The sequence below is a fragment of the Vulpes lagopus genome, chromosome 7 (assembly GCF_018345385.1).
Source record: "Vulpes lagopus strain Blue_001 chromosome 7, ASM1834538v1, whole genome shotgun sequence".
NCBI lineage: Eukaryota > Metazoa > Chordata > Mammalia > Carnivora > Canidae > Vulpes > Vulpes lagopus.
In genome coordinates this window covers 122,578,442-122,601,445 of record NC_054830.1, presented here as the reverse complement: position 1 = coordinate 122,601,445, position 23,004 = coordinate 122,578,442, and the positions used below count along the sequence as shown (strand labels likewise).

The window sequence follows — 23,004 nt, the reverse complement described above, 5'->3', positions numbered from 1 at the left end:
TTCTTTTTGGCTGATTGGCTTCCTTCTCGGACTATCCCAAAATGGTGAAATTTTTTAGAAGCCTGGCTATAACATCAGACACTGACTAAAAAGAGTTTCTCAACTCCTCGTATGTCTACTATGTGACTTATTCTTCCCATTATATTTTTTAGATATAAATTGTGACTTAGATTTCCATGTGTCGTTTTTGTAAACAATAGTCTAAGAAGGAAGAGGCACTGATCCATGTTACAACATGGCTGAGACTTGAAAACATTCTCTAGAGAAGATACTCAACTACCAATAAACACATGAAAAGATACTCTCAGCATCATTAGTCATCAGGGAAATAAAAATCAAAACCACAGTGAGATACCTCTTCATACTTACTAGGATATGAAGAAATTGAAACCCTTATTCATTTCACTGACGGGAATTCAAGTGGTGTAGCCACTGTGGCAAAATGTGTCAGTTCCTTAAAAAGTTAAACATAGATTTATCTTTGATTCCTAGGTATATTCTCAGAAGAACCAAAAACATATGTCCCCACAAAAACTTGTGTGTAAATGTTCATAGCAGCATTATTCATAATAGCCCAACGTAGAAACCCAAATATCCATCAACAAAAGAATGGATGAACAAAATATGGTATGTCCATGCCATGGAATATTATTGAAAACATAGTGCCAAATGAAAGAGTCCAGACCTCAAAGGCCATATTGTGCATGATTTATATGAACTATTCGGGGTAGCAGATCCACAGAGACAGAAAGTAGATTAGTGGTTTCCAGAAGGCAGGAAAAGAAGGGATGGGAAATGGTTACCAATGGGTGTAGGTGCTCTTTTTTAGGGTCATTAAAATGTTTGGAAATAGGTAGTTGTAACAGTTGCACATTCTTGTGACTATATTAAAATCTACTGCATTGCACACTTTAAAGGGTAAGCTTGGCAGTATATGAATTATCTATCAATTAAAAAACCATTTATATCTCAATAAAAAAATAGAAAGATTTACAAAATCCAAGACTTTCTTTTTGACTAGATAAATAAGATTGACAAACTTTTATCCAAAGTGATGAGGAAAAAGAAGATAAAATTAGATATGATACAGAATGAGAATAGACAAATGAGGTACAACAGGAATATTAAAAAAAAAATACTAGAAGATTCCCTTCACATTTCACAATAGCATGAACTTGATATATTGGGCTTAATGATGTATCTTGCATTTGTTCTCAAATAGCTAGGGGCTCAAATTTTTATCTTTTCTGGGATGGCTACTGTAGGGGAGTGAGAGCAAGGTGGGGGCATCTTCAGGTGACCACCGAAGAGGCTTCCAAGGAGCAGACATCTCTTTGGCCCAAATCTGCAGCATTGGGCAACCAGAGAAACTTCTGGAATTGCTGCCAGTGACTTGGCAGTTTTGGCCAGCCTTGGGTCCCAGATTTATTCCAGTATGTATTTAGGCCAGAGCAGACAAGTCCCACTAGATGGCATCATGCTGCAGCGAGCTGGATAAATGTGAGCTCTGTAATTTGGAACTCCTGGCCCCTCCGTGGGTGTGCAAGCTTGCGCTGGACGTTTCTTGTACCTCACAATTAAACAGCTCTTCATTTATACAACTGATATCTTTTGTTTGTTTTACTCTATTTATCCAATTATGGGATTTATGCTCCTCTGTGCAAACGAAGTTAAAACAGATGAAATGGATCTGCTATAAAATGGCAAAACTAGCACAGATTTAGAAAACTTGGGCAGAACCATAAATGTTAAATAAATTGAAATGGCATTTAACAGGTTCTGCTCCCTGGAACCCCAGGCTCTGATTGTTTTACATGTAAATTCTACAAAATCTATGAAATTTTCAAGAAAACAGTTGATTCCTAACTCACACTAGATAATCCAGACAATGGAAGAGAGTAAAAACCACCCAGCTCATTTTATGGATCTAGAACAATGACTAAGGTCCACAGTGTGTCTGTGGGTGCACCCCTCTGCGGGGACCTGTGGTTTCCTCAATAGCAACTGGACTTTTGGGGCCTGGTCATACCTGGGTGGTGGAGGGCAGCAAAAATTTGCCACGGGGGCACCAGGTCCTTCCTTTGTCCCTTCTTTCTCCCTACCTCCCCAGCAGACCCAGGCTCTATGTACTCTGGACTGGAGCCCTCGAGTGTTAGGTGGGGGCCCTGATTAACAAGGGGGGTGCACCTGTGAAGGTGAGGCTGGGTGATGAAACAAGGCACCTGGAGCCTGCGAACCCCCGTGTATCAGAACTGGAAGTGACCACAGAGCCCGTGGTTTGCAGAACACTGCACCATTGCTTCTCTCTGACCAGGCTGAATGAATGCTCTCTTCCCTGGGGAGAGGTTGTGACTACCTGTTAATCACTCCCCGCTAAGACAGCTAGGACAGTCCCTCCTGAGACTCATCTGAAATCTCTTCTCCATGGATTTCCCTGAGAACATGATTTGCTTGAGATGCTAACCTGGGAAGGTGAACAGGAACCAGTTGGGGAGAAACAGAGACCTCAGGTCTGGAGCGCAGAGGTAACAGCTGGAGTTCTAAGTCTGTGCTGGTTCTCATACGTCAAGGATAGAGGAGAGACCAAGGATGTGAGGGGTCCTGACCAGATGGGCCAAAGCAGCTGGCTTAGCTATTTTGCATACAGCTACTCTTGCTGGGTAGCACAGGATATGAACGTGTTGGGAAAATCCCAGATTAACCAGAGGCTTCTCTATCACTTTGTAGTCTCTCTTATCCATGGCTTTCCTTTCTGCAGTTTCAGTTACTCGAAGTCAGCCTGGTCTGGAAGCAGATGATGCTCCTTTGGACAGTACTGTATGTTGCCTAACCCTACATCACAAAGGCTACATCATGTACCTCATGCATTTCACCACACAGGCATCCTATCATCTCACACGGCCCCAATGAGAAGGTTGAGTATAGGGAAATAAAATATTCTGAGAGGGAGAGACCACATTCACATCACTTCTCTCGTAGTACATTGTTATAATTGTTCTACTTTATTGTTAGTTATTGTTAATCTCTTACTGTGCCATATCTAGAAATTCAACTGTATCATAGGTATGCATATAGAGGACAAAAAGTAGTACATAGAGGATTCAGTACTGTCTGTGGTTTCTGGCATCTACTGGGAGTCTTGGAACATACTCCCCACCAATACAGATCAAGGTTGGGTAGTGATATCATTTCTCTAATGGTCTATACAGAGGAATCTTGCAAGAAAGACTGTATCTAGGAATTCATTTATTCAAGAGCATGCACTACTCTACTGAGAAAAGTTTAAAATGTAAATAAAGGACATAGGAGATGATCTGATTAAAAGGAGAGACATTTCATGCTCTTGGATAAGATGACTTAGTAACATGAAAATGGTTATTCTTCCTAAACTATCTCTTTCAATTCGATCTCAATAAAAATTCCACTTGGATTTTTTTTTTTTTTTTTTTTTTGCTGAACTTGATAGCTTGCACTCTAAAATTTATACAGAATAATGAAAGCCCACAAATAGTAAGCCAGGCTTTAAAAAAAAATGTGGAAAACATCACATGACATCTACCCTCGTAATAATTTTTTTTTAAGATTATATTTATTCATGGGAGAGAGAGAGAAAGAGAGAGAGGGGGGCAGAGACACAGGCAGAGGGAGTAGCAGGCTCCATGCAGGGAGCCTGATGTGGGACTCGATCCAGGGACTCCAGGAGCGTGCCCTGGGCTGAAGGCGGCACTAAACCACTGAGCCACTGGGGGTGCCCTGCGCTCATAACAATTTTTAATTGCACAGTAGAATATTATTAGCTATATGCACAATATTGTACTACACACCTCCAGAAGTTTTTCATAGTAAGCCAATCTTGAAAGAGATGAATAAGTGGGGTAACATTCCTGGGTAGGATATTAAGACATGCTACAAAACTATAGTAATAAAACCAGCATGGTACTGGTGCAAGGACAGACCAATAGATCAATGCAACTGGATAAAGAGTTTAAAACAGACTCATACACTGACTAAAATTGATATAATATGGAGGTGGCACCAAAGTCAGTGGGGGGAAAGGAAGGACCAGCTAGTAGATGCTACTGGAAGAACAGGCTTATTATGGGAGAAAAATAAGACTGAATTTATCATAACACCACACACAATGATAGGTTCCAGATGAATTAAAATTTAAATATGAGAGCTGAAATGATAGTTGTTAGAAGAAAGTGTAGGGGCAGCCTGGGTGGCTCAGCAGTTTAGCGCCGCCTTCAGCCTAGGGTGTGATCCTGGAGTCCTGGGATCCAGTCCCACATCGGGCTCCCCGCATGGAGCCTGCTTCTCCCTCTGCCTGTGTCTCTGCCTCTCTCTCTCTCTCTGTCTCTCATGAATAAATAAATAAAATCTTAAAAAAAGAATACAACTTCAGGTGTAAAATCCATGCCAAATAGTTGGTTTTCATGACCTCTGGGAGATAATATTACAAAGATTAGAATGTTAACAATGGAACGTTACTCAGCCATTAGAAACGACAAATACCCACCATTTGCTTCAACGTGGATGGAACTGGAGGGAATTATGCGGAGTGAAATAAGTCAATTGGAGAAGGACAAACATTATATGGTCTCATTCATTTGGGGAATATAAATAATAGTGAAAGGGAATAGAAGGGAAGGGAGAAGAAATGGGTAGGAAATATCAGAAAGGGAGACAGAACATGAAGACTCCTAACTCTGGGAGACGAACTAGGGGTGGTGGAAGGGGAGGAAGGCGGGGGGTGGGGGTGACTGGGTGACGGGCCCTGAGGGGGGCACTTGATGGGATGAGCACTGGGTGTTATTCTGTATGTTGGCAAATTGAACACCAATAAAAAATAAATTTATTATTAAAAAAAAAAAGATTAGAATGTTAACAGACTGTAAGTAAAGTGGCAAAGGCCAATAAGGGACTGACATCTAGAGCACACAGAGAACTCCTGCAAATTAACAACAAAAAGGTACAAATTCTAGTGGAGGAAAAGAAGATTTACAGAATACCTACAAAATTCTACAAGGATATAGGAAAAGAAAAGAGTATGAATTGTCGCCTTTGAAGAGGAAGAGAGTACTAGTGGGATTTAAAAAAAATACACATGTGAATGAACAAATAAAGGAGTTAAAGAGTAAATAAGTAAGCGAGGAGTCTTACTGGGCCAGTGAGCTGAGTCCCACCAAGTGAGGAGTATGATTGCCTGTGTCTTCCCCCAAGGAGACCCAAAAGGAAAGAAAAAGGTGTTGAAGATACCTGTCTCCTTTGGGCTTCAAGCCCACTCACCCTGCCTGGTTTTATTCCTCGAAACCATGTCAGCACCTTCCTTTCATAGAAGCAGGTAACCTCTGAGGCTGTCTTGATCCTTACTGGAAGGGATGGATATATCAACTCAAGTGTGAGTTTTCTCTTGCCATTTTATGTCTGTTTCAGCAGCATTTCCACCAACAGTTCTTTGTTTAAGACATTGAAAGATCTATCAGCATGAGGTTCATCCTCTTCTGGTTTTCTTGATCTCTTTTGAAGGTGGTCCCTTTAATACTCTGATACAGGCGAGTCTCTCAGGTGCCCCCCTTCTGGGGATCCCGTGCTTGTGATGCAGCCTGGGAGAGAGCATGAGCAGCTGAGGCAGCCAGGTCACCCTCGGGAATCACCTCGAGGTACCGCCCCCAAGCCTCCATCCCTGTGCTGGAAGTCCCTTCCTGCACTCATACTGCTAAAGCCCTCTCCCCCACATCCTCTTCTCCAGCCTGTGTGTCTTAGCCTTAAGTCAAATAAAAGACAGGATGCAGATACCTGTTGGATTTCATTTTGTTAAACTGGGCCTCAAGTTTGCCCTCAGCTTGTCAATGGTGCTATCAAAGAAGTTCCTGCAGGTTTTTACCCTTCCCAAATCCAATATATGTGTTGTGTGGACTTCTGTGGTCCATGTGGGTAGAGCGAGGACAAAATTGGTGGACGTTACAGAAAGGCAGCTGGAGCCTCCCCGTGAGGAAAACCTTTGAAAATCAGAATGGTCTCAATGTGGAATGGAATTCCAGGGAAGGTGAGTGAACTCTTCATCTTTGGAGGTGTGTTAGATGTGGCTGCTTGATCAAAGTGGGGGTGGTGGGGGTGGTGGAGTCGAGGGACAGTGGAACCTCCTGTCCCATTGGCCTCTTCTGGGGGAGCTGTTTGCAACCCCCCTCCACCCCCCCGGCCCCCAGGACTTGCCCCTTTCCCTCAGATATTCTTATTTAATTTTTTTGGTATGGGAGCAGACATCAGGCTTTTTCCTTAAAGCTCCCTGGGTGATCCCAGTGTACCCCCATAGCTGGGAGCATCTTTTGTAGGAAAAGAAAAAAAATGAAAACTCACATTAGGGAATTTGGTACTTCCTTTCATCTCTGACATGATACTATCTTAACTTCCTCTTTGGGTGAAAGATGGTGCTCAGGTGCTTGTTGATGCCAACCTGCTTTTCCTCACCTGTTTGCTTTCTTCTAGGCTGCGTCTGGAGTCCAGCCAGAGCTGCCTGTGGAAGGAGGGAGGCTGTAGCTCTGGAGGCCTCCCTGACTCTGGCTGCAGGCATCTGGGCCCTTGGAGACTGCCTGAAAGCCCTCCCTTCCCCCTGCACCCTGGAAATCACAGCACTCTCTAGAGGGACAATTTTCTGTGGAATTGGCTATTGAAAGAGCACCATGAGATTGAAGAAAACAGGTTTCACTGGGGGAAAGGCCATCGATCATAGTCAGAAGCATAAATTTTCTTTTTGGGGGGTCTGTGTGTGGAGCTGGTTTAGAAAACCCAAATAACCCAGAATCACCATGTTATCTCAGGCAACTGGAAGAGACATTAAGAGGCAAAGACCAGAATCTTGGGGCACTTGTGAATGACCTGCATCCTGCAGGGAAGAGGACAGGTTGGGAGGCGAAAGGGGGGGTGGCAGGGGCAGAGAGAGAGAATGAGCCACAGAACCCCAGCGTGTAATGGGGGTGACTTCCTTAAGTCCTCCCTTGAGAGGCTACCTCCTGTTGTTCTGCAGGGAACTTAGCATGAAATTTCACTTCTCAGGTGCTCCTTCCTCTCTGTCCTTTTCAGACTTTCTATTTTCTCTTCTTCAGCTCCCCGAAGACCGAAGTTTAGACTGACTTTGCTGTGACACGGTGCTATTTTAGAGAGTTAATTCTTCTCTCCCCTCCTTTCAGGGAAAGAAAGATCATGGCTTGACCTTCTAACCAGCCTCCTTAAATACCCATGAGAGAGTAAAGTCCACTCAAGTATAATCAGTTGCTTGTAGGTGAGCAGCAACAATTCTTGCTCCCCAAACCTTAACCTTTCAACTGTGAAAATGTTAAATGTAAACAAGAGAGACCCTTCCATTGCCTTAAATAAATGCCTTCTTTTAAAACCAAAGCACCTCATTCTCAGGTACATCTTCCCAGCTCATTTCATGGATTTCTCTCCTAAGCCTGACAACCAGCCATATTTATTCCACCCTAAATTCTTGTGTTGAGTCTGGTGGGTTCAGGGGAGTCTAATGTCTAAGGCATGAAGAAAATTATGTTACCTCACTGCTGAGATCTCCTATTTTTGCTGGGCTGGCTTTAATGGGCAACTGGCAAAAGGGACCCTCTCCCCTCAGCCACTACACTGGCCACCTGGAGCTGCAGGGCTGTGTCAGGTGTGGCTGGAACTCTGGATGACGAGGAGGAGAAGCAGAAGGATGGGAACAGGTGCTTCTTACTCATGGAATGAAACCCTGTCTTGCTAAGAGAGTAAAAATGCCAGTTTGTGTTAATATGGATGATTTCCATTCTATGTGATGTAGGGGGGAGGAACATAAAAATGACGCTCAGACATAAGATGTGTGAGGTTTCAACTGTGTGTTCTCAGTACCACTGGGTGACACACTGTACCTGGAAGCTTCTGGGGAACAAAACACAGTAATGGTGATGAGGTGGGTGAGGAGTGTTAGTTTTTGACCTTGCTCTAGTTGACACCCAAAGGCTTTGCTTTAGAAGTCTGGTCCCCGAAAGGGCTAAGGTTGGATAAATGCTATAAATAAAGGTTCCAGAAACTGCTTAGCAGTTCTGGGCTTGCTTATGAATCATTTGTTTGACTGTAAGAACTAGGCATAAAGAATTTCCTAATCAAGAGTCTATGGCTCATGGTGAATGGTGAATATTGACAACGTTGGCTTGACCTGTGTGATAAATTCAACACCTCCAGCATCTCTGTACTGTGCCTATATTCCCAGCTGAATGTGGCACTGTCCAATGATTCTTTTAGGAAACAGAGCTGTGTCCTATAACTACAGCAACCACAGGGGAGGTGGGGGCATGATATCTGTTTGTTTGAGTTCAACATATGCCTTGCAGATCTGATTGACCTCCAGGTCAAAGGACAGTTTGATAATACCTGCTGTCTACTTTCTACTTCCCATCCACCTAACTGTGGCCTTTTTTTTTTTTTTTTTTTTAAATCTCCTATCAGGTTTTTTTCTGTTTTGTAAATTAGATCCAGAGAAGACAGACTAAGTCTCCTTCCAGGTACTTGAAAGGGAAGTAATCTATTTGGATGAAAATAGGTATGTATCCAGTTCTTTAGGGATTTGCCTTAAATGGGTGAGTTGTTTTGAACAAAATGTGAAAAGAAAAGCAATGGGAACTATTTTGAACAACCATATCTAAATGTTTATAATAAAAAGTTTTCTTCTTCACATTCATTTTGGAAAAAAGGTATTTTTTCTAATGATGCTGTCATTAATAACAACACTTTGGAATTCTTCTTATCCTTCTGATTTCAAAACCACCTCATAAGTCTCACCAGAAATGTGATGTCATTACTGCTCATGGAAACTCGAATTGAGAAAAATACCATTTCTTGTAAGAATAATTTTTTATCTTGTTTTCCAGATCTGGCTCTGAATGCCTTTGTCTATTCTCCAAATCAAATCCACCCATAATTGTGGAGAACTTCTCACCACTGAGGAGATTTTAAAGTCTCTGTCACCAACTAAAGACAATTTTTAAAAAGGTGTTCTAAAATGTTTTAAGTAATGGCAATATTGTCAGATTAAAGTCAGAGATGCCAAGTTGCCTATTTGGAAAAAGGCTAACTCTATTTTGGCAGGTATCAAACCACCGTGAATAGTTTAAATACATTTTCAGACATCTTTCCTTCTCCAAGTCTAAAGATTTTGGATGTTAAAACTTCAAATAGTGGTAGCCTATATCCTATTTAAATAGTGGGAAGAATTATAAAGCATTTCGGGCCCAAAACACAAAACAGTTTCCTCCCAAATCACTAAATCACTCTCACATGCTTATACAACACAGTGAAGTTTTCTGGAACCAACCACAGCTTCAAATATCTTTCAAAGTTTTCACACATAGAAAAAAAAATCATAGCCTTGGCAGATGGGGACACATGCATGGCCAACCTTATATCTTCTCACTTCTAAATTTTTGGGCTTTTCCATCCCTCTTAGATATACCTGCTTTCTTCTCTTTCTAGCTTTCTACTCTTCTGGTAGAACTTTCCCTTAGTAACATGAGGTTGATGACAGGATATTACACAATACTTTAGATCAAAGAGTGTTATGAGCCTGCCTGGAGAACAGCCCAGAGGTGACTTTTCACTGGGGCTTTTGTGCCACTGAAAATGTTTTTCCTGGAATGCATATCCAGATTCATTGAAGTAATTTTTTTTATTTGGTTGGTGAATTTTGTAAAGATGTTGAAGTATATATTCTGATGATAAATGTTCGGCCAGTGAGGAAACTCATATAAAGTAGACTGTGTATCTACTTATCTCATATAATGTAAATGACTACCAATTTATTAGCACATCAAATATGTTTTTTACTACAGGAAAATCCCAATATCTCTGTGAAGTTCATGATTGATTTTGGTATCTTAAAAGAATTACTTAAGTGACATTTACCACATAATTCATATAACTTTTGCTTTGTTTTGTTTTTGGATTCATACTTTTTTTGTGAGGGTTTGTTTGTTTGTTTTGTTAAGCATGTTTTTTATTCGATGATAGGGAAAGTCTCTATGGAGGGCCTCTGACCTCCCAAAGCTGATTTGTGAATTATCTTTAATCTAGAATAATTTGTTAGATAAATATTTCTCAGATTGATATTTCTTGAAATAACATTCTGGGAATGTGGCTAAAAAAAATGTTTTGTTGTAAAGTAAGTATGGAGGCATGTGTCCCTTCTTTAGAGATTCACCATTTATAAGAACATAATGACTGAGAAGTCTTGTAGAGAAAACAAAAACTTTTAATTAGCTCTGTTCCACGAACATGTCCCATTTTTTATGAAATGCCTATTCATATCCAGCAGAACACCAGTTTGGGAGACATTCCATTAAATCAATTCTTTATTTCTATCACAAATTGAAGAGGCTGCTCTGAAGTTTGGAGTTAAGAAATGTCACCCAGTTATACAGCTGCATTTCTCAGCTTTTAAAAATATTCCAAAGTAACTCATTCATTAGAATGGAATGATGTCTAGCATTAGCTAGACATCAGAATTTGGCAAGGACAAAATGATGTAGAAGTTGGCAACATGTTATACTGTAATAATTAAAAGATTTTTCCATATTAACCACAGATCATTTTCAGAAAAAGCCTTAGAAGTATTTGTTTTGAATTCTAATAAAAATTAAATAATATAATTACAGTATACCCTGAATGTATTGCAATTATGAATAATTACTCTAGGGATATTATATAAACGTAGTATTCAATGCATTACTTCAAAAAATATTAATCACTATTGTGAAAAAGAGATTCTCGCAGTAACAATACCAGTGTTATTTTACATTAAATGCAGCTACATTTGAATTGATTATTAGCAGAGTCAGATTAGTAAACCAGGAGCAGATGGAATGGAAATTTCTGGAAATGAAGACTATAAAGAACCATGGGAGCTGATCTTCCTTCTGTGCTTTTTGTCCCCTCACTCTACTATGCTATCCTCCCTATCTATGAGCATTGACATACTATTCAAAGCTTAACTTTGATCAGAGACAGCACTGTCTCCATGAAGTCTTTTCTGGTCTCCAAGTGCCTGTTAATTTCTCTCTGTCTTTAGACTCATTATATTGGAGAGTTACATATGTGTTTTATGGTTTACATTCTGCCTTGGTTATGATCATTATGTTCTTGTCAAGATCCTCTCATGCAACCCACACCGGGTCCTGAAACCTGTGTTTGCATTTCTTCTATTTGACCAACATGCAGCTGGTGTCCAATATTTATGAACTGAATAGTGAAAACAAAAAACAAAAAAACAAACTCTTCCAAACCCAAGTACTTCTTGTAAGTATTCCCATCCCAAGAATCATTGGTGAAAACAAAATGGGCATCTGAGGACAGTCACCTCAGTGTTTTGTGTTGTCTTTGTGTGCTAATGGTCTCAACAGGACACCAGTTTGTACCCAAGGAAACACTTCAAGTGTGTTCATTGTTGTGTCTCTTAGAGGTAATGCTAATGTAACCAGCAGAATATTTGTTAATATTTCTATGTGTGGACCCCCCCTTTTTAAAAGATTTTATGTATTTATTCATGAGAGATACAGACAGAGAGGCAGAGACATAGGCAGAGAGAGAAGCAGGTGCCCTGTGGGGAGCCTGATGCGGGACTCGATCCCAGGACCCCAGGATCACAACTTGAACCTAAGGCAGACGCTCAACCACTGAGCCACCCAGGTTTCCTTGAACTGTTTTTTTTAGTGTGTTATTATTTTAGAGTGTGTGAATTCTTGGCAGCTGTCTAGATTAAACAAACAAACTAAAGATGCTCTGAAATAACACTTATAAAGTCCATTACACCTTGACTTTGAGCTATTGCCTAATTACCTTAAGTTCGAAGCAGATTCGTGGAATTCTGCATAATAATGACTTACATTTGTCTAGTGATTGGAACTTTATAAGGTGCTTTCATCTGTAACCATTCATTCAATCAATCAACTAGTCAATTAACAAGTCAGTCCTATAGCAGACATTTTATTAGAACCGATTACATAACAAACATTGGCTGGCATGATCTGGGGATTCCTAAAATAAATAAGGCAAGGTTTTCATCTGGATAGAGGAGTCAGAAATAGAAACAAGTTGAGTCTACTCGAATGTTGTGACTGAAGTTTGTAAACATCACAGTAGGGACCCAAGGTGGGGAGTGGGTGGTTCTCCAAGTGGGGATAGAGGACAGGAGACCATTTGTAGAGCAGTCTGTGAACAAAATCATACTGGATTCTCACTAGGGTCACAGTTGTCCGTGTTTTCCAGTTGAGAACTTGACCAAACGGGTGAAGCATCTTCTCCAAGGTGATTCTGCTCTTAAGATTTCGAAAACCTTCTATTCTGCCCCACAATATCTCCCCTGCACCCCACACAGTTCCTGGAATGTGAATCTCATGTTCTAGCAGAGATAAGAAAAAGAAGGTAAGCCCAGAGAACCTGCAACAAAGGAAGATGCTCATTCAAAAGGAGCCTGGTTCCCAGAGTAACAAGAAAAACAACTTGATTGAAAATGTTATTCATCCATAAAAAGAAGAGAGAAAGCCAAACCCAAAGACAGAATTGAGAGCTGGAAACAATGATTTTGCTAACGTTTGCTTGTGGGATTTCTCAGTTGCACAGAGTATTAAGGAAAGCTATTTGAAAAATATTCAAAGTACTTTGACGTCATTTCCCCTGGACAGTGGACAACTTGTTTTTTGGAGGTTGGGCTTCTCTTAAGATGAAAATTGGGAGGAAATGGCATTTAAAATGATGACCCACTTCTTCTGCCATCACCACCCACAGATTCCAGTGTAATCTTTTTCTTATTCTTTTCACTGAAATTCCTAGTTTTCATGGGAAGGATGATTCTCTTTAGTCATACTTTTGGTGTGTGTGGCCATATTTCTTCAGGTTGGAGGCATACTGATTTGCAGAGTCCCTTAAGAAAACACCCATATGCATTGAAGATGCCAGTGACAAAAGCAACTTGGTATTGGGACATATTTTTTTCGTTCTTGAGAGAAATTTTAATATTGGAAAATTAGAATGAAGTGTCACTCATAGATTTCTAATAGGAGCTAAAACTGCCCAGAAACTGATGGGAAGGCATTTGATCTTCATCCTCTTTGCTCTGTACTTCAGGTAATCCCATGGGAATGATGAGCCAGAGTGGTACATTTTATAAATTATTAAATTGTAATATCATACTATTTTAACTTACCTGAAAGCAAAGTCCTATTACTCCAGGGGACGAGGTAGCTTCTTATTATTTATGATCCTTTATAGGTTAAAAACATGTTTCGAATGATCTTTTCTGGCCCTCATAAGAACCCTGAGGAGATAGGAGATATTCTCTGTGGGATTTTTTTTTTTTTTAAATTCATGAAGAAACTGAGGCCCAGACAGAATAAGCCTAAAGCTCTATCTAATAATAGTTTTGTTACCCTCTGGACCAGTGTTGCTTAGTTCTGTTAAAAAAGAGGCATATTACAGATTTTAAGTTTGAGTAAAAATTGATTTAAATCAAACAGTACCAATCCAGAAATGGTTAGGAGTGCTCCATAGAGGCTCTGGTGGTAGAGAGGAGTTGGAAGCAAAACAAGGGAATGATTTGATTGGCTGTAAGTAAGCATTTGCCTTATTTGGAGTGGGTTTGTTGGTTGTCTGTGATTGGTTATCCTAAGATTTTGATTTTTTTTTAAGATTATATGTATTTATTCATGAGAGGCACAGAGAGAGGTAGAGACAGGCAGAGAGAGAAGCAGTCTTCCTGCAGGGAGCCCAATGTGGGACTTGATCCCAGGACCTCGGGATCACTACCTGAGCCAAAGGCAGATGCTCAACCACTGAGCCACCCAGGTACCCCAAGATTTTGATTTCTTAACCTTGAGGCATTTACAGGCTTAGGTTCTGGTTTGTTTATATGGGCTGCGAAGGCATTAGAACCATCTCATTCAAATGGCTTCCTTGTTTAATTGACTTCATGATTCTTTACATTATACCGCTTCTTTGAAGAGAAATTCTCTCATAGACACAGACTGTACCCCTAACCCTGACCTGCCATTTTTCAAATGTGTGTGATTAGTTGCACACTAATCAGAATCTGAATGAGAACGTGGACGATTCAGTACCAGCCCATCCCACGTAGAAGAAAAGTAACACAAATCATATATCCTACTAATACAATAGTTTGAATTACTTCAATATTTGAAGAACAGCACATAATTAAATTCTAAGAATCAAAAGTCATATTTCTCTTCCTGGGAACACCTGCAACAGAAAAGAGTTAGTTTGAATGAACACAGCCCACTAGGGATCCTCATTATAACACTGTGTACAGTTTAAATTGTAGGAAAAGAACAGAAGGAGGTGATATTACCAATGTCAGCCCATTTTCTCAGCCACACTAGCCTGGAGTTTTAAAAGAGGTCACACGAGTGGTTATAACCTATATTTTTAGTTTTTGATCCCTTTGATGGTTATAAACCCCTGTGACCCCTCTCACCCCAGGCAGAGTCCCCAGGGCTTGTCTTCTCATGGTCTCCATTTTTGTCCACCACCCCTGGGGTTCACAATGTGTTTCGATGTGTTTCCTCCCTCCCCTGCTTCAGCCCCATGTTGGTCAGGCTGGGTGTCCTCAGAGGGGGCACAGATTTTGCTCCAGTGGAGCAACGGAGCCTCCCCTGGTACTGTGCTTGTCTCTGCCTCTGATTTCATTCTTGGTGTTCTTAATATAAGCTTGGCAGAAGCAGATAATGCGGTCTTCCCCCTTTGGGAGTAAGTGTGGATCTCAAGGCAGGGCATGGTTGTTAGCACATTGTCTCTTTCGTTTTTAGAATACAACTCACTGAGATGTGAGTTCTTGAGCATAATAGGTAGGCAACAGACAAGGTTCTGGTCTGGGCACACAAAACATCAATATCTTGTGCTCAATCCAGGTTGATTTTTCCCCCCCTTTTACTTTCTGTTCTTTCTTTCATTCTTGACTTCTGTTTCTTTGATTAATTGCTTTGTTTTTGTTTTTTTAATCTAAACTCATGAAGTGAGGGCTTAGCTCAGATCTCTCTCTCTCTCTGACTGAGGGAAAGCCACAGAAGCAAAGTGGTGTGTTTCCATTGAGAAGAGAAACACCCGACTTCCTTGTAGAGTGACACCAAAGCAGTGGGAAGGGCCTCTCATTCCTGGCACTGAGAAGTAAGGAAACTGGAACTCGGTGATATTGTACGTACAAAACAAAACAAACCTCAACTGTGCTCTAAAAGCAGTGTTTAACATGAACCCAGGGAGGCAGAGCTTGCTGGATGGATTTGTGGGTGGCAAGTTCTTCAGGGTACCTGCCTCCTTTTCACCGTCCAGAGTGAGGTGGGTAATTCCCTGCTCTGAACTGGGACTCCTAGGAGTATTGTCAGGAATCCATTCTCTCCCTTATAATCTCAGCATGTCCCCAAAGCTCTCTGAGTCCTTGTCTTTACTCTCCCTTAAAAAAGAACTTATTCAAGTATAATGAACATTCAGTGTTCTATTAGTGTCAGATGTACAATATAATGATCCAACAATTCTATACATTTCTCAGTGCTCATCATGGTAAGTGTACTCTCAATCCCCTTCATCTATTTCACCAATCCCCCACCCCTCGGTTAACCTTCTGTTTTCCATAGTGAAGAGTCTGTCTTTGTCTCTTTTTTTCCTTTGTTTATTTGTTTTGCTTCTTAAATTCTGCATACGAGTGAAATCATGTGGTTTTTGTCATTCTCTGACTGACTTGCCTCACTTTGCCTCATTCCCTCTAGCTTCATCCTTGTTGTTGAAAATAGCAAGATCTCATTCTTTTTTTGATGGCTGATAGTGTTCCATTGCATACACGCTCTACATCTTTTTTATCCATTCATCAATTGATGGACACATAAGTTGCTTCCATACCTTAGCTATTGTAAATAATGCTGCAATAAACATACGTGTGTCACATCTTTTCAAATTAGTGTGTTTGTATTCTTTAGGTAAATATCCGGTAGTGGAATAACTGGATCATATGGTAATTCTATTTTTAATTTTTTGAAGGAAGCTCCATACTGGTTTCCACAGTATTTGCACCAAGCTTGCATTCCCACCAAGGTGCTGGAGGTTCCCTTTCTCTCCACTCTTCATGAAAACCACAAAGAGGACTAGAAGCAACCTGACAGTTTGTACTCTAAGGTGTTTCTCAACCAGGTAATATTTATTTAGTTAGTTAGTTTTTATAAGATTCTATTTTTAAGTAATCTCTACACTGCACATGCGGCTTGAACTCAACCCTGGGATCAAGAGTTGCGTGCTTAGCTAACTAAGCCAGCCAGGTGCCCCTGAATCAGATCATATTTAAAAGACAGCATGATGATGATGTGGAGAAAAAGTGCAATAATCTAGTGGTCAGAAGACTTTGAATTTTTGTTTTTTATTAACCCCATCATGTTATTAGGGTAACTATCTTCTCTACCTCCCCTCATAGCTCTTTCCTTCCAGCTCTCTCTTAGCTGCTTTGTAAACAGCCTCAATCTACATGATCTCTCCTTCTCTAAAGCTCTGAGTATATAATTGTGGAAAAGGTCCTACCCAAGGAGTTTCTTCAGATACTCTCATTGCTGGGGTAGGAGATGTTTTCTCTTACATTTATTGAGCTCCTACGTACCAGGGTAAGTAATTGTGCAAGACACCCTTTACATGTGTTATTAATCCTTAGTCACGATGACGATAACAGACACATAGCACCCCTCTCTGCTAGACCTTATTCTCATCTGCTTATGTATATTCACTCATTTAAACCCTCATCATAATCTCTGTGAGGTTGGTACTGTTATGATCTGCACTTTGCAGATGACCAGCTGAGCCTTTGAGAACTAACAAACACAAACATGTCCAAGGTCCTACAGCTGATCTCAGCTATTCATAAATCTGGGTAGGACAGTGATCCTCTCCTTATAGATGAGGAAGTTGGGGATCTAGCAGCCTACGGAAAACCGCTCAAGGTCACAGAGCAAGTACATAGTGCAGCTGCAAATAAAACCCATGTCTACCTCTTTCCAGATCCTTTTCATTTTGCTGCTGTGCATTCACAGTAGCAATTCTGCCTTGTCATAAACTGCAGACCGTGGCACTTTTAATGAAGGAAAAGTTTGCCAAATGAAAAGCAGATTAATGAGATATTTGGGATGCTTTGCAGTAAATAAATCTTTCAGAATTCTCATCTTCTCCCACTCAAATTGCTAAAGCCATAACAGTAACAATTACCTCAACCTGGTTGTGGCTGTGTGGGAGTGAACTCTCTGAATTTTATTGCTCAGGGTAGACACCGGAGACCAACAAAGCTTTCCTCTAGCTTCCTGAGCCATAGGTCAGAAATTGGGTATGTCGGATGTTGGCTTTCCCCAGCTGCCTCTCCATTCCCCTCCTGTTTTAGCCGTGTCTTAGAACACCATTACTTTAGGAGACAATAGAGCTTAAAACTGGGTCAACATTAAATATATTAGAAATGTCACTGCCAACCTGTTTGCTGAAAAGTTAAAACCTAGAGCATCATTTGAACATGACTGCCTCAGACTTGAGGGCAGTTTGTTGTTTTGTTTTGTTTTGTTTTGTTCTTATAACGGGGTAACCTTAGACACTCCCTGGAAATTGTCAAATATCCCTAGTGGAACTGAGAGGCCAGAACGGAAGCATGATTATTTCTGTGGATATGCAACTGAATTTGAAGCCAGATGCTCAAATTTATATGCAAGAAGAAAACTTGCGTCTCCTCATGCTAAGGTGTCAAGGATAAGAGGGATATGAGGACAAGCAAGTCCTTGTCCCTTCCTATTAGGGCTAGTAATCTATTAAGAGAAAGATATACCTGGTAGTAATCTGTGCTGTAAGGGGAAACATACCATTTACTGCATATCTACTTAGACCAAGCATTGCATCGAGTGCTTTAAGGACATGGCAGGATAGGAGGATTATTCCCATTTCTGGGGGAAGAAGCTAAGGTTTGGTGTAAGTTGCCTGAGGCAAATTATTAATGTGGTTTTGATTCAAACTCAGGTAGTTCTAATGACAGACCTGAGCTCTTTCCCCTACATTCTGACATTCATTAGACGGGATGCCATTTCACATTTAATGGTTTATCTTATTAGATATCCCTTCGTAGGATTTTGAGGTGTATGTATTTAGTTCATCAAGTTGTGTAACATTTAGAGATGACCATTTTTTTTTTTTTTTGACTTGGGAATATTTTGAAGAATCCTGAGCAAGTCAAATAACTATCAGGTTTCTAGAAGAAATGTGCAAAACAGAAAACTGCATCTGTTTGTTGTGCTTTTGTGTTTGTGGAATAAGGCTTGTAAATGGTCTTTGGGTGAGGATAGAAAGGCTTTGGATACCATTTGGTTACCACTGGTACCACTAGTTACCACTTGGTAACACATAATGGTTTTGAGTTGTGATGTGGTTATTTTAGAGTGGCTAAGTCAGCCCAAACTTAACAGTTTGATGTGCTTACCAAAAAGCCAGCCTTAGAAGAAGTGTCTGTGGTGAGGGAAGTAAGAACCCCATCCACTTTGCCGTGGTCAGACCTTAGTTTTCTGGAATACTGCGTTCAATTTTGGGAATGCACATCACAGTGAAAAGCAAATAGGCCACATTCAGGAGAAAGATGAATGGCAAAGAGGAAATGAATTGTGAATGTTTGGAGAAATAGAGGTCTAGTTGAAGTTTTGAGGGGCTGAGATAACAGTCTTTAAATTTGGAAGGACTAGAGTCCCTGGTGCCTTAGTTGGTTGAATGTCCTAATCTTGATCTCAGCTCAGGTCTTGATTTCAGGGTTGTGAGTTCAAGCCCAGCATTGGGCTCCATGTTTAAAAAAGAAAGAAAGAAGAAAGAAAGAAAGAAAGAAAGAAAGAAAGAAAGAAAGAAAGAAAGAAAGAAAGAAGGAAAGAAAGAGAAAGAAAGAGAGAGAAAGAAATAAAGAAAAGAAAAGAAAAGAAAAGAAAGAAAGAAAGAAAGAAAGAAAGAAAGAAAGAAAGAAAGAAAGAAAGAAAAAGAAAAATGAGAAGGACTGTCTTAGGGAAGAGGAATATAGATTTGTTCTTTGTGGCCCTAAGGGATACAACTAGAAACACCTCTGGGGAAGTAAATGTGTCCTTATAAGGAATGATTTTTGTTACATCCACCCACAGACAGAGAATGGTGGGGGTTGTTTGTTTTGGTTTTTTTGGGAAGGACTGGATTCCCAGGTCTTGAAGGTGTTGGAATATGAGCCAAGCAACTATTTGGTAGAGACAATGCAGAGAAAATTCAAGATTACCATGGGGATTGGATTTCAAAAGCATCAAAGTTGTTCCCAATCTCAGCAGCTGCTGAACTGTCCTTCTAGGCTTTACCTCTCTACCTTGGTCATGGTTGGGATATACTTTTTAGGTGGATGGATGGATGGCAAGGGGATGTAAAGAATCTATAATGATGGAGCAGTTACTTGGGCCATTCTCATTTGGTCTACCATTTCTGTTTTCCCTTTCCTTTATACTCACAGGCTTGCCTTAGTCTGTAGGCACATGGAGGCCTCCAGTTGTAACTATAAATCATGATCCTCAATTTAGACCACCAGCTCCTGCTCCTGGGTTCTTTAAATGTTATTTGAAATGATTTTATCAAATATCAAATCTGAGATCAAGTACTGTCATGCTCCACCAGCCAGACAGTCCGATTTGACTGCTTGTACAAATGCTGGGGTTGTGAACTTTTTGGATGCCTGCTCTCTCTGGGGAAGACAAAACTTGATCTCTTGTCTAGATTTCAATGAGATGGAAATTTTGGGTCACCAAAGAGACAGAGAAACAGTCAAGGGGTTTCGTATACATGTAAAAGTAGCTTTAAAAATTACCCATATGCTAGTACACAACTGCCGGCTGTGTATTAGGTAGAAATGATCTGCTGTAGAAATGATCTGCTGTTTTGAGCCTCTATCGGCTTTTTACCCATTTAAGGACTAAATGAGATTGATGGAAGGTTTTTGCTCACAGACTACAGCCAAACTGTTAGAGAATGAACCAGTAAATATTGCAGAAAAAAAAGGGCGGAGAGTTGCCCATTTTATTGCTTTGCTAGAGGCAACCACCGTGGACTAATGGCCACGTGTCATCTTCAGTGACCTTCCTCATCACACCTGAAAGCAGGTTTCTCTCTTATCTATTACAGACCTATAAACAGCAGAGAAGCCTGCTTTACAGAGCAAGAGGCATTTTAAGAGTGCAATTTGTGGGTGCTTCACATTCCCTTCCTCCCTGAGGATTTACCACCCATCTTTTGGAAGGGAAACTGAGACCATGAATCACATTTAATTCCATAAAGTGATGTCAAAGGTATTAGGTTCAGGGAGATTTTCAAAGCCCTACTAAATGGGTTTAGAGGGCATTGTGGCTTGATTCAGATTAAGCTTTTGGGTCAAGGTTTTTCCCAGTCATCAGTAATCATCTAACTGCTTAATAAAGCTTGCTTCACTTGCATACAGTTTATACATAGCAGCTGAGTCCCTGATGGGAAGATTTTCTTTCTAGTTCTGGGTTTTACCCCCATCTCTGGGCTCTTTTATAATTAAACTCTGATTACTCTGCAGTTCTTTAATCTCCACAAGTCTCATGTCAGTTTGTGAACATTACTAATTTGCAATGGATATATATGTTTTGTGTTCTTAATTCATTGCATCACACGGGGGCACCATCTCAGGAAGAGTTAGTCTGTTGCAAATTTATGAGAAAGTGGAATGTTTATTTTTGGTACTTTCTCACCACCACGCCCAACATCTGCCTCCCTCCCAGATACCATTCCTTCTTTACCCAATTTCCACATCTCCTATCCCACAAAAAAAAAAAAAAAAAAAAAAAAAAAAAGGTCTGCTTCTCAGCCTCTTTTCCCTTATTCCTTCCTAGGACAGTGGCTGATAATAGTTTGTTAAGGTAGCACTTCTCAGGAGGTATTCGAAGTCCTGAGTCCCTATGGCCAAATTTTAGGCAATGGAAAAAAAAATAGTTTTGCAGATGAAGGGAGTTGGGTTGATGACACAGGATGAACAGGACTCTCACTTCAGATACATGGGTACGATGACAAGGCTGGGATAAATGTGGGCATGGCACTTCTGTGGGGAAAAATAAAAGAGGTTGTCGGTCAGGATGTTGTTTGGTCTAGGGAAGAAAAAAAGAGCATATACTTGGGCTCTTTATTTATTTAAACTTTTGTTTTTGAGGGGCTGAACGGACAGGTAGGGGAGCTCACAGTTAGTGCAAGGAGCTGTGAAGACACCAGAGATAAGGAATCATGGCCTCTCCTTTCCAAGGATTCATTCCCTGCTGTAGGGAGATACATTCATTAATAGTGGCCTGAAGGCAGAATATGAAAAAGAGCTATCGTAGAGGTACGGCTAAGAGTGTTCCATTCTCACTGGAATACCTGGAAAGGCTTCTTTACAAAGTAGGATTTTAGTTCCACTTGAAACCAAATTGTACATTGACAGATCCATAAATACAGGGAACACACTGATGGCTGCCAGAGGGGGGACAGGTTAGGGGGGGATGGACAAAATGGATGAAGGTGAGAGGGAGGTTCAGGCTTCCAGTTATGAAATCAATGTCATGTGGGTGAGAGGTACAGCACAGGGAATGTAGTCGATGCTATATAATAGTGTTGTATATAAAAGCAAGAATCAAATACAAGGGTGTACTTTGAAAATCTGTACTTTTGAAGATTTTATTTACTTTTTAAAAATTTATTCATGATAGACATAGAGAGAGAGAGGCAGAGACACAGGCAGAGGGAGAAGCAGGCTCCATGCAGGGAGCCCAACGCGGGACTCAATCCCGGGACTCCAGGATCACGCCCTGGGCCAAAGGCAGGCGCTAAACCACTGAGCCTTCCAGGGATCCCTGAAAAATATGTACTTTTGAAAGAAATGACTTGAGCAAGGACCACGTTCTGAGGATGGGAAGGCTGGCCCAGGCAAGTGGAGGCGAGAAGCTGGGTGTTATTGAGCCTACAAGACTCAGGAGGGGTTTTAAACCCTGCAGAGCTCTGAATACTAGGTGGAATATTTTAGGTTTTTAATACAGAAGCCATTGACAATTTGAGCAAGGGAATAGTATTCCTTAAGAAAAAAAATATGACCAGGATGAGTGAAAGGCTGGGAATGACATACTTGTTTGTCCACAATTTGGACAAGAGTGGAAGACTGCCTCTGATTCATTAGACGTGCATTGTATCTGCAGGAGCAAAATAAGCAACATCTCTCAATGCATAAATGCTCCTCCCGTATATGCGTTCTTTTTCATCACAGAGTACTATTTGGCAGCCAAGTTACCTTTAAAATAATAAGAGCAAAAGTACTATTTGGAGTAAATGTTTTAGGACCATTTGTTTCTTTTAACTGACCTGTGGGCAAATAGAATCAAGCTAAACCATTTGCTGTAGTATTTGGTTCTGCAGGGGCTGCCACGCTATTATATATACTTTTATCCTGGCTAAACGCTGGCTCTTGGCACCATTATTACTCAAAGACCTGGAGGATCAATGGGATAATCGAAATAACAAAGTGAGAGTCAAGAGTTTTTCTGCCTGTTGCTTGTAGTCTTCCAAAGATTGTTTCCTTTATATTCCCTAAATTCAGAGTACAAAAGTCTCTCAGACACCTAATCTTTACTAGGTCAAACACTTCAAAAGGCAGTGAAATTATTTTCCGGGGACTTTTCAGTTTAAGGCAAGTTTTTAGGAGCTCCCATGCCCACCCCCCACCTCCTGAATCTATTTAGAAAAAAGAAACAAAACAAAAAACTAACCAAGTCCCATATAATCTCGACTACATTGCCCTGACATTAAAATCCTAACATAGCATAGCAGGAAAAGGTTCTGAATTGTGATCTAAGACATCGGAGTTGTAGCCATAGTTTTGTAAATATGTGACAGGATGGTTTTGTCAGGTCTCATACCTCGTGGGGAGGGATGAGG

The 23,004-nt window shown here is 40.6% G+C and overlaps 1 protein-coding gene across 21 annotated transcripts in view; it reads left to right on the top strand.

Annotated features, from left to right (window-relative positions):
• LOC121495777 (protein FAM170A-like) overlaps positions 1 to 23,004 on the top strand; it is an 85,410-nt gene that overhangs the window by 8,303 nt on the left and 54,103 nt on the right. For 17 of the 21 annotated variants that reach the window (XM_041763717.1, XM_041763716.1, XM_041763697.1 and 14 more), the window contains 2 exons: positions 6,490 to 13,146; positions 16,063 to 16,212. The gene's annotated coding sequence lies outside the window, so the exon portion shown is untranslated. The remainder of the gene's footprint in view (positions 1 to 6,489; positions 13,147 to 16,062; positions 16,213 to 23,004) is intronic. The other 4 variants (XM_041763711.1, XM_041763710.1, XM_041763701.1 and 1 more) reach the window with 4 other exon arrangements.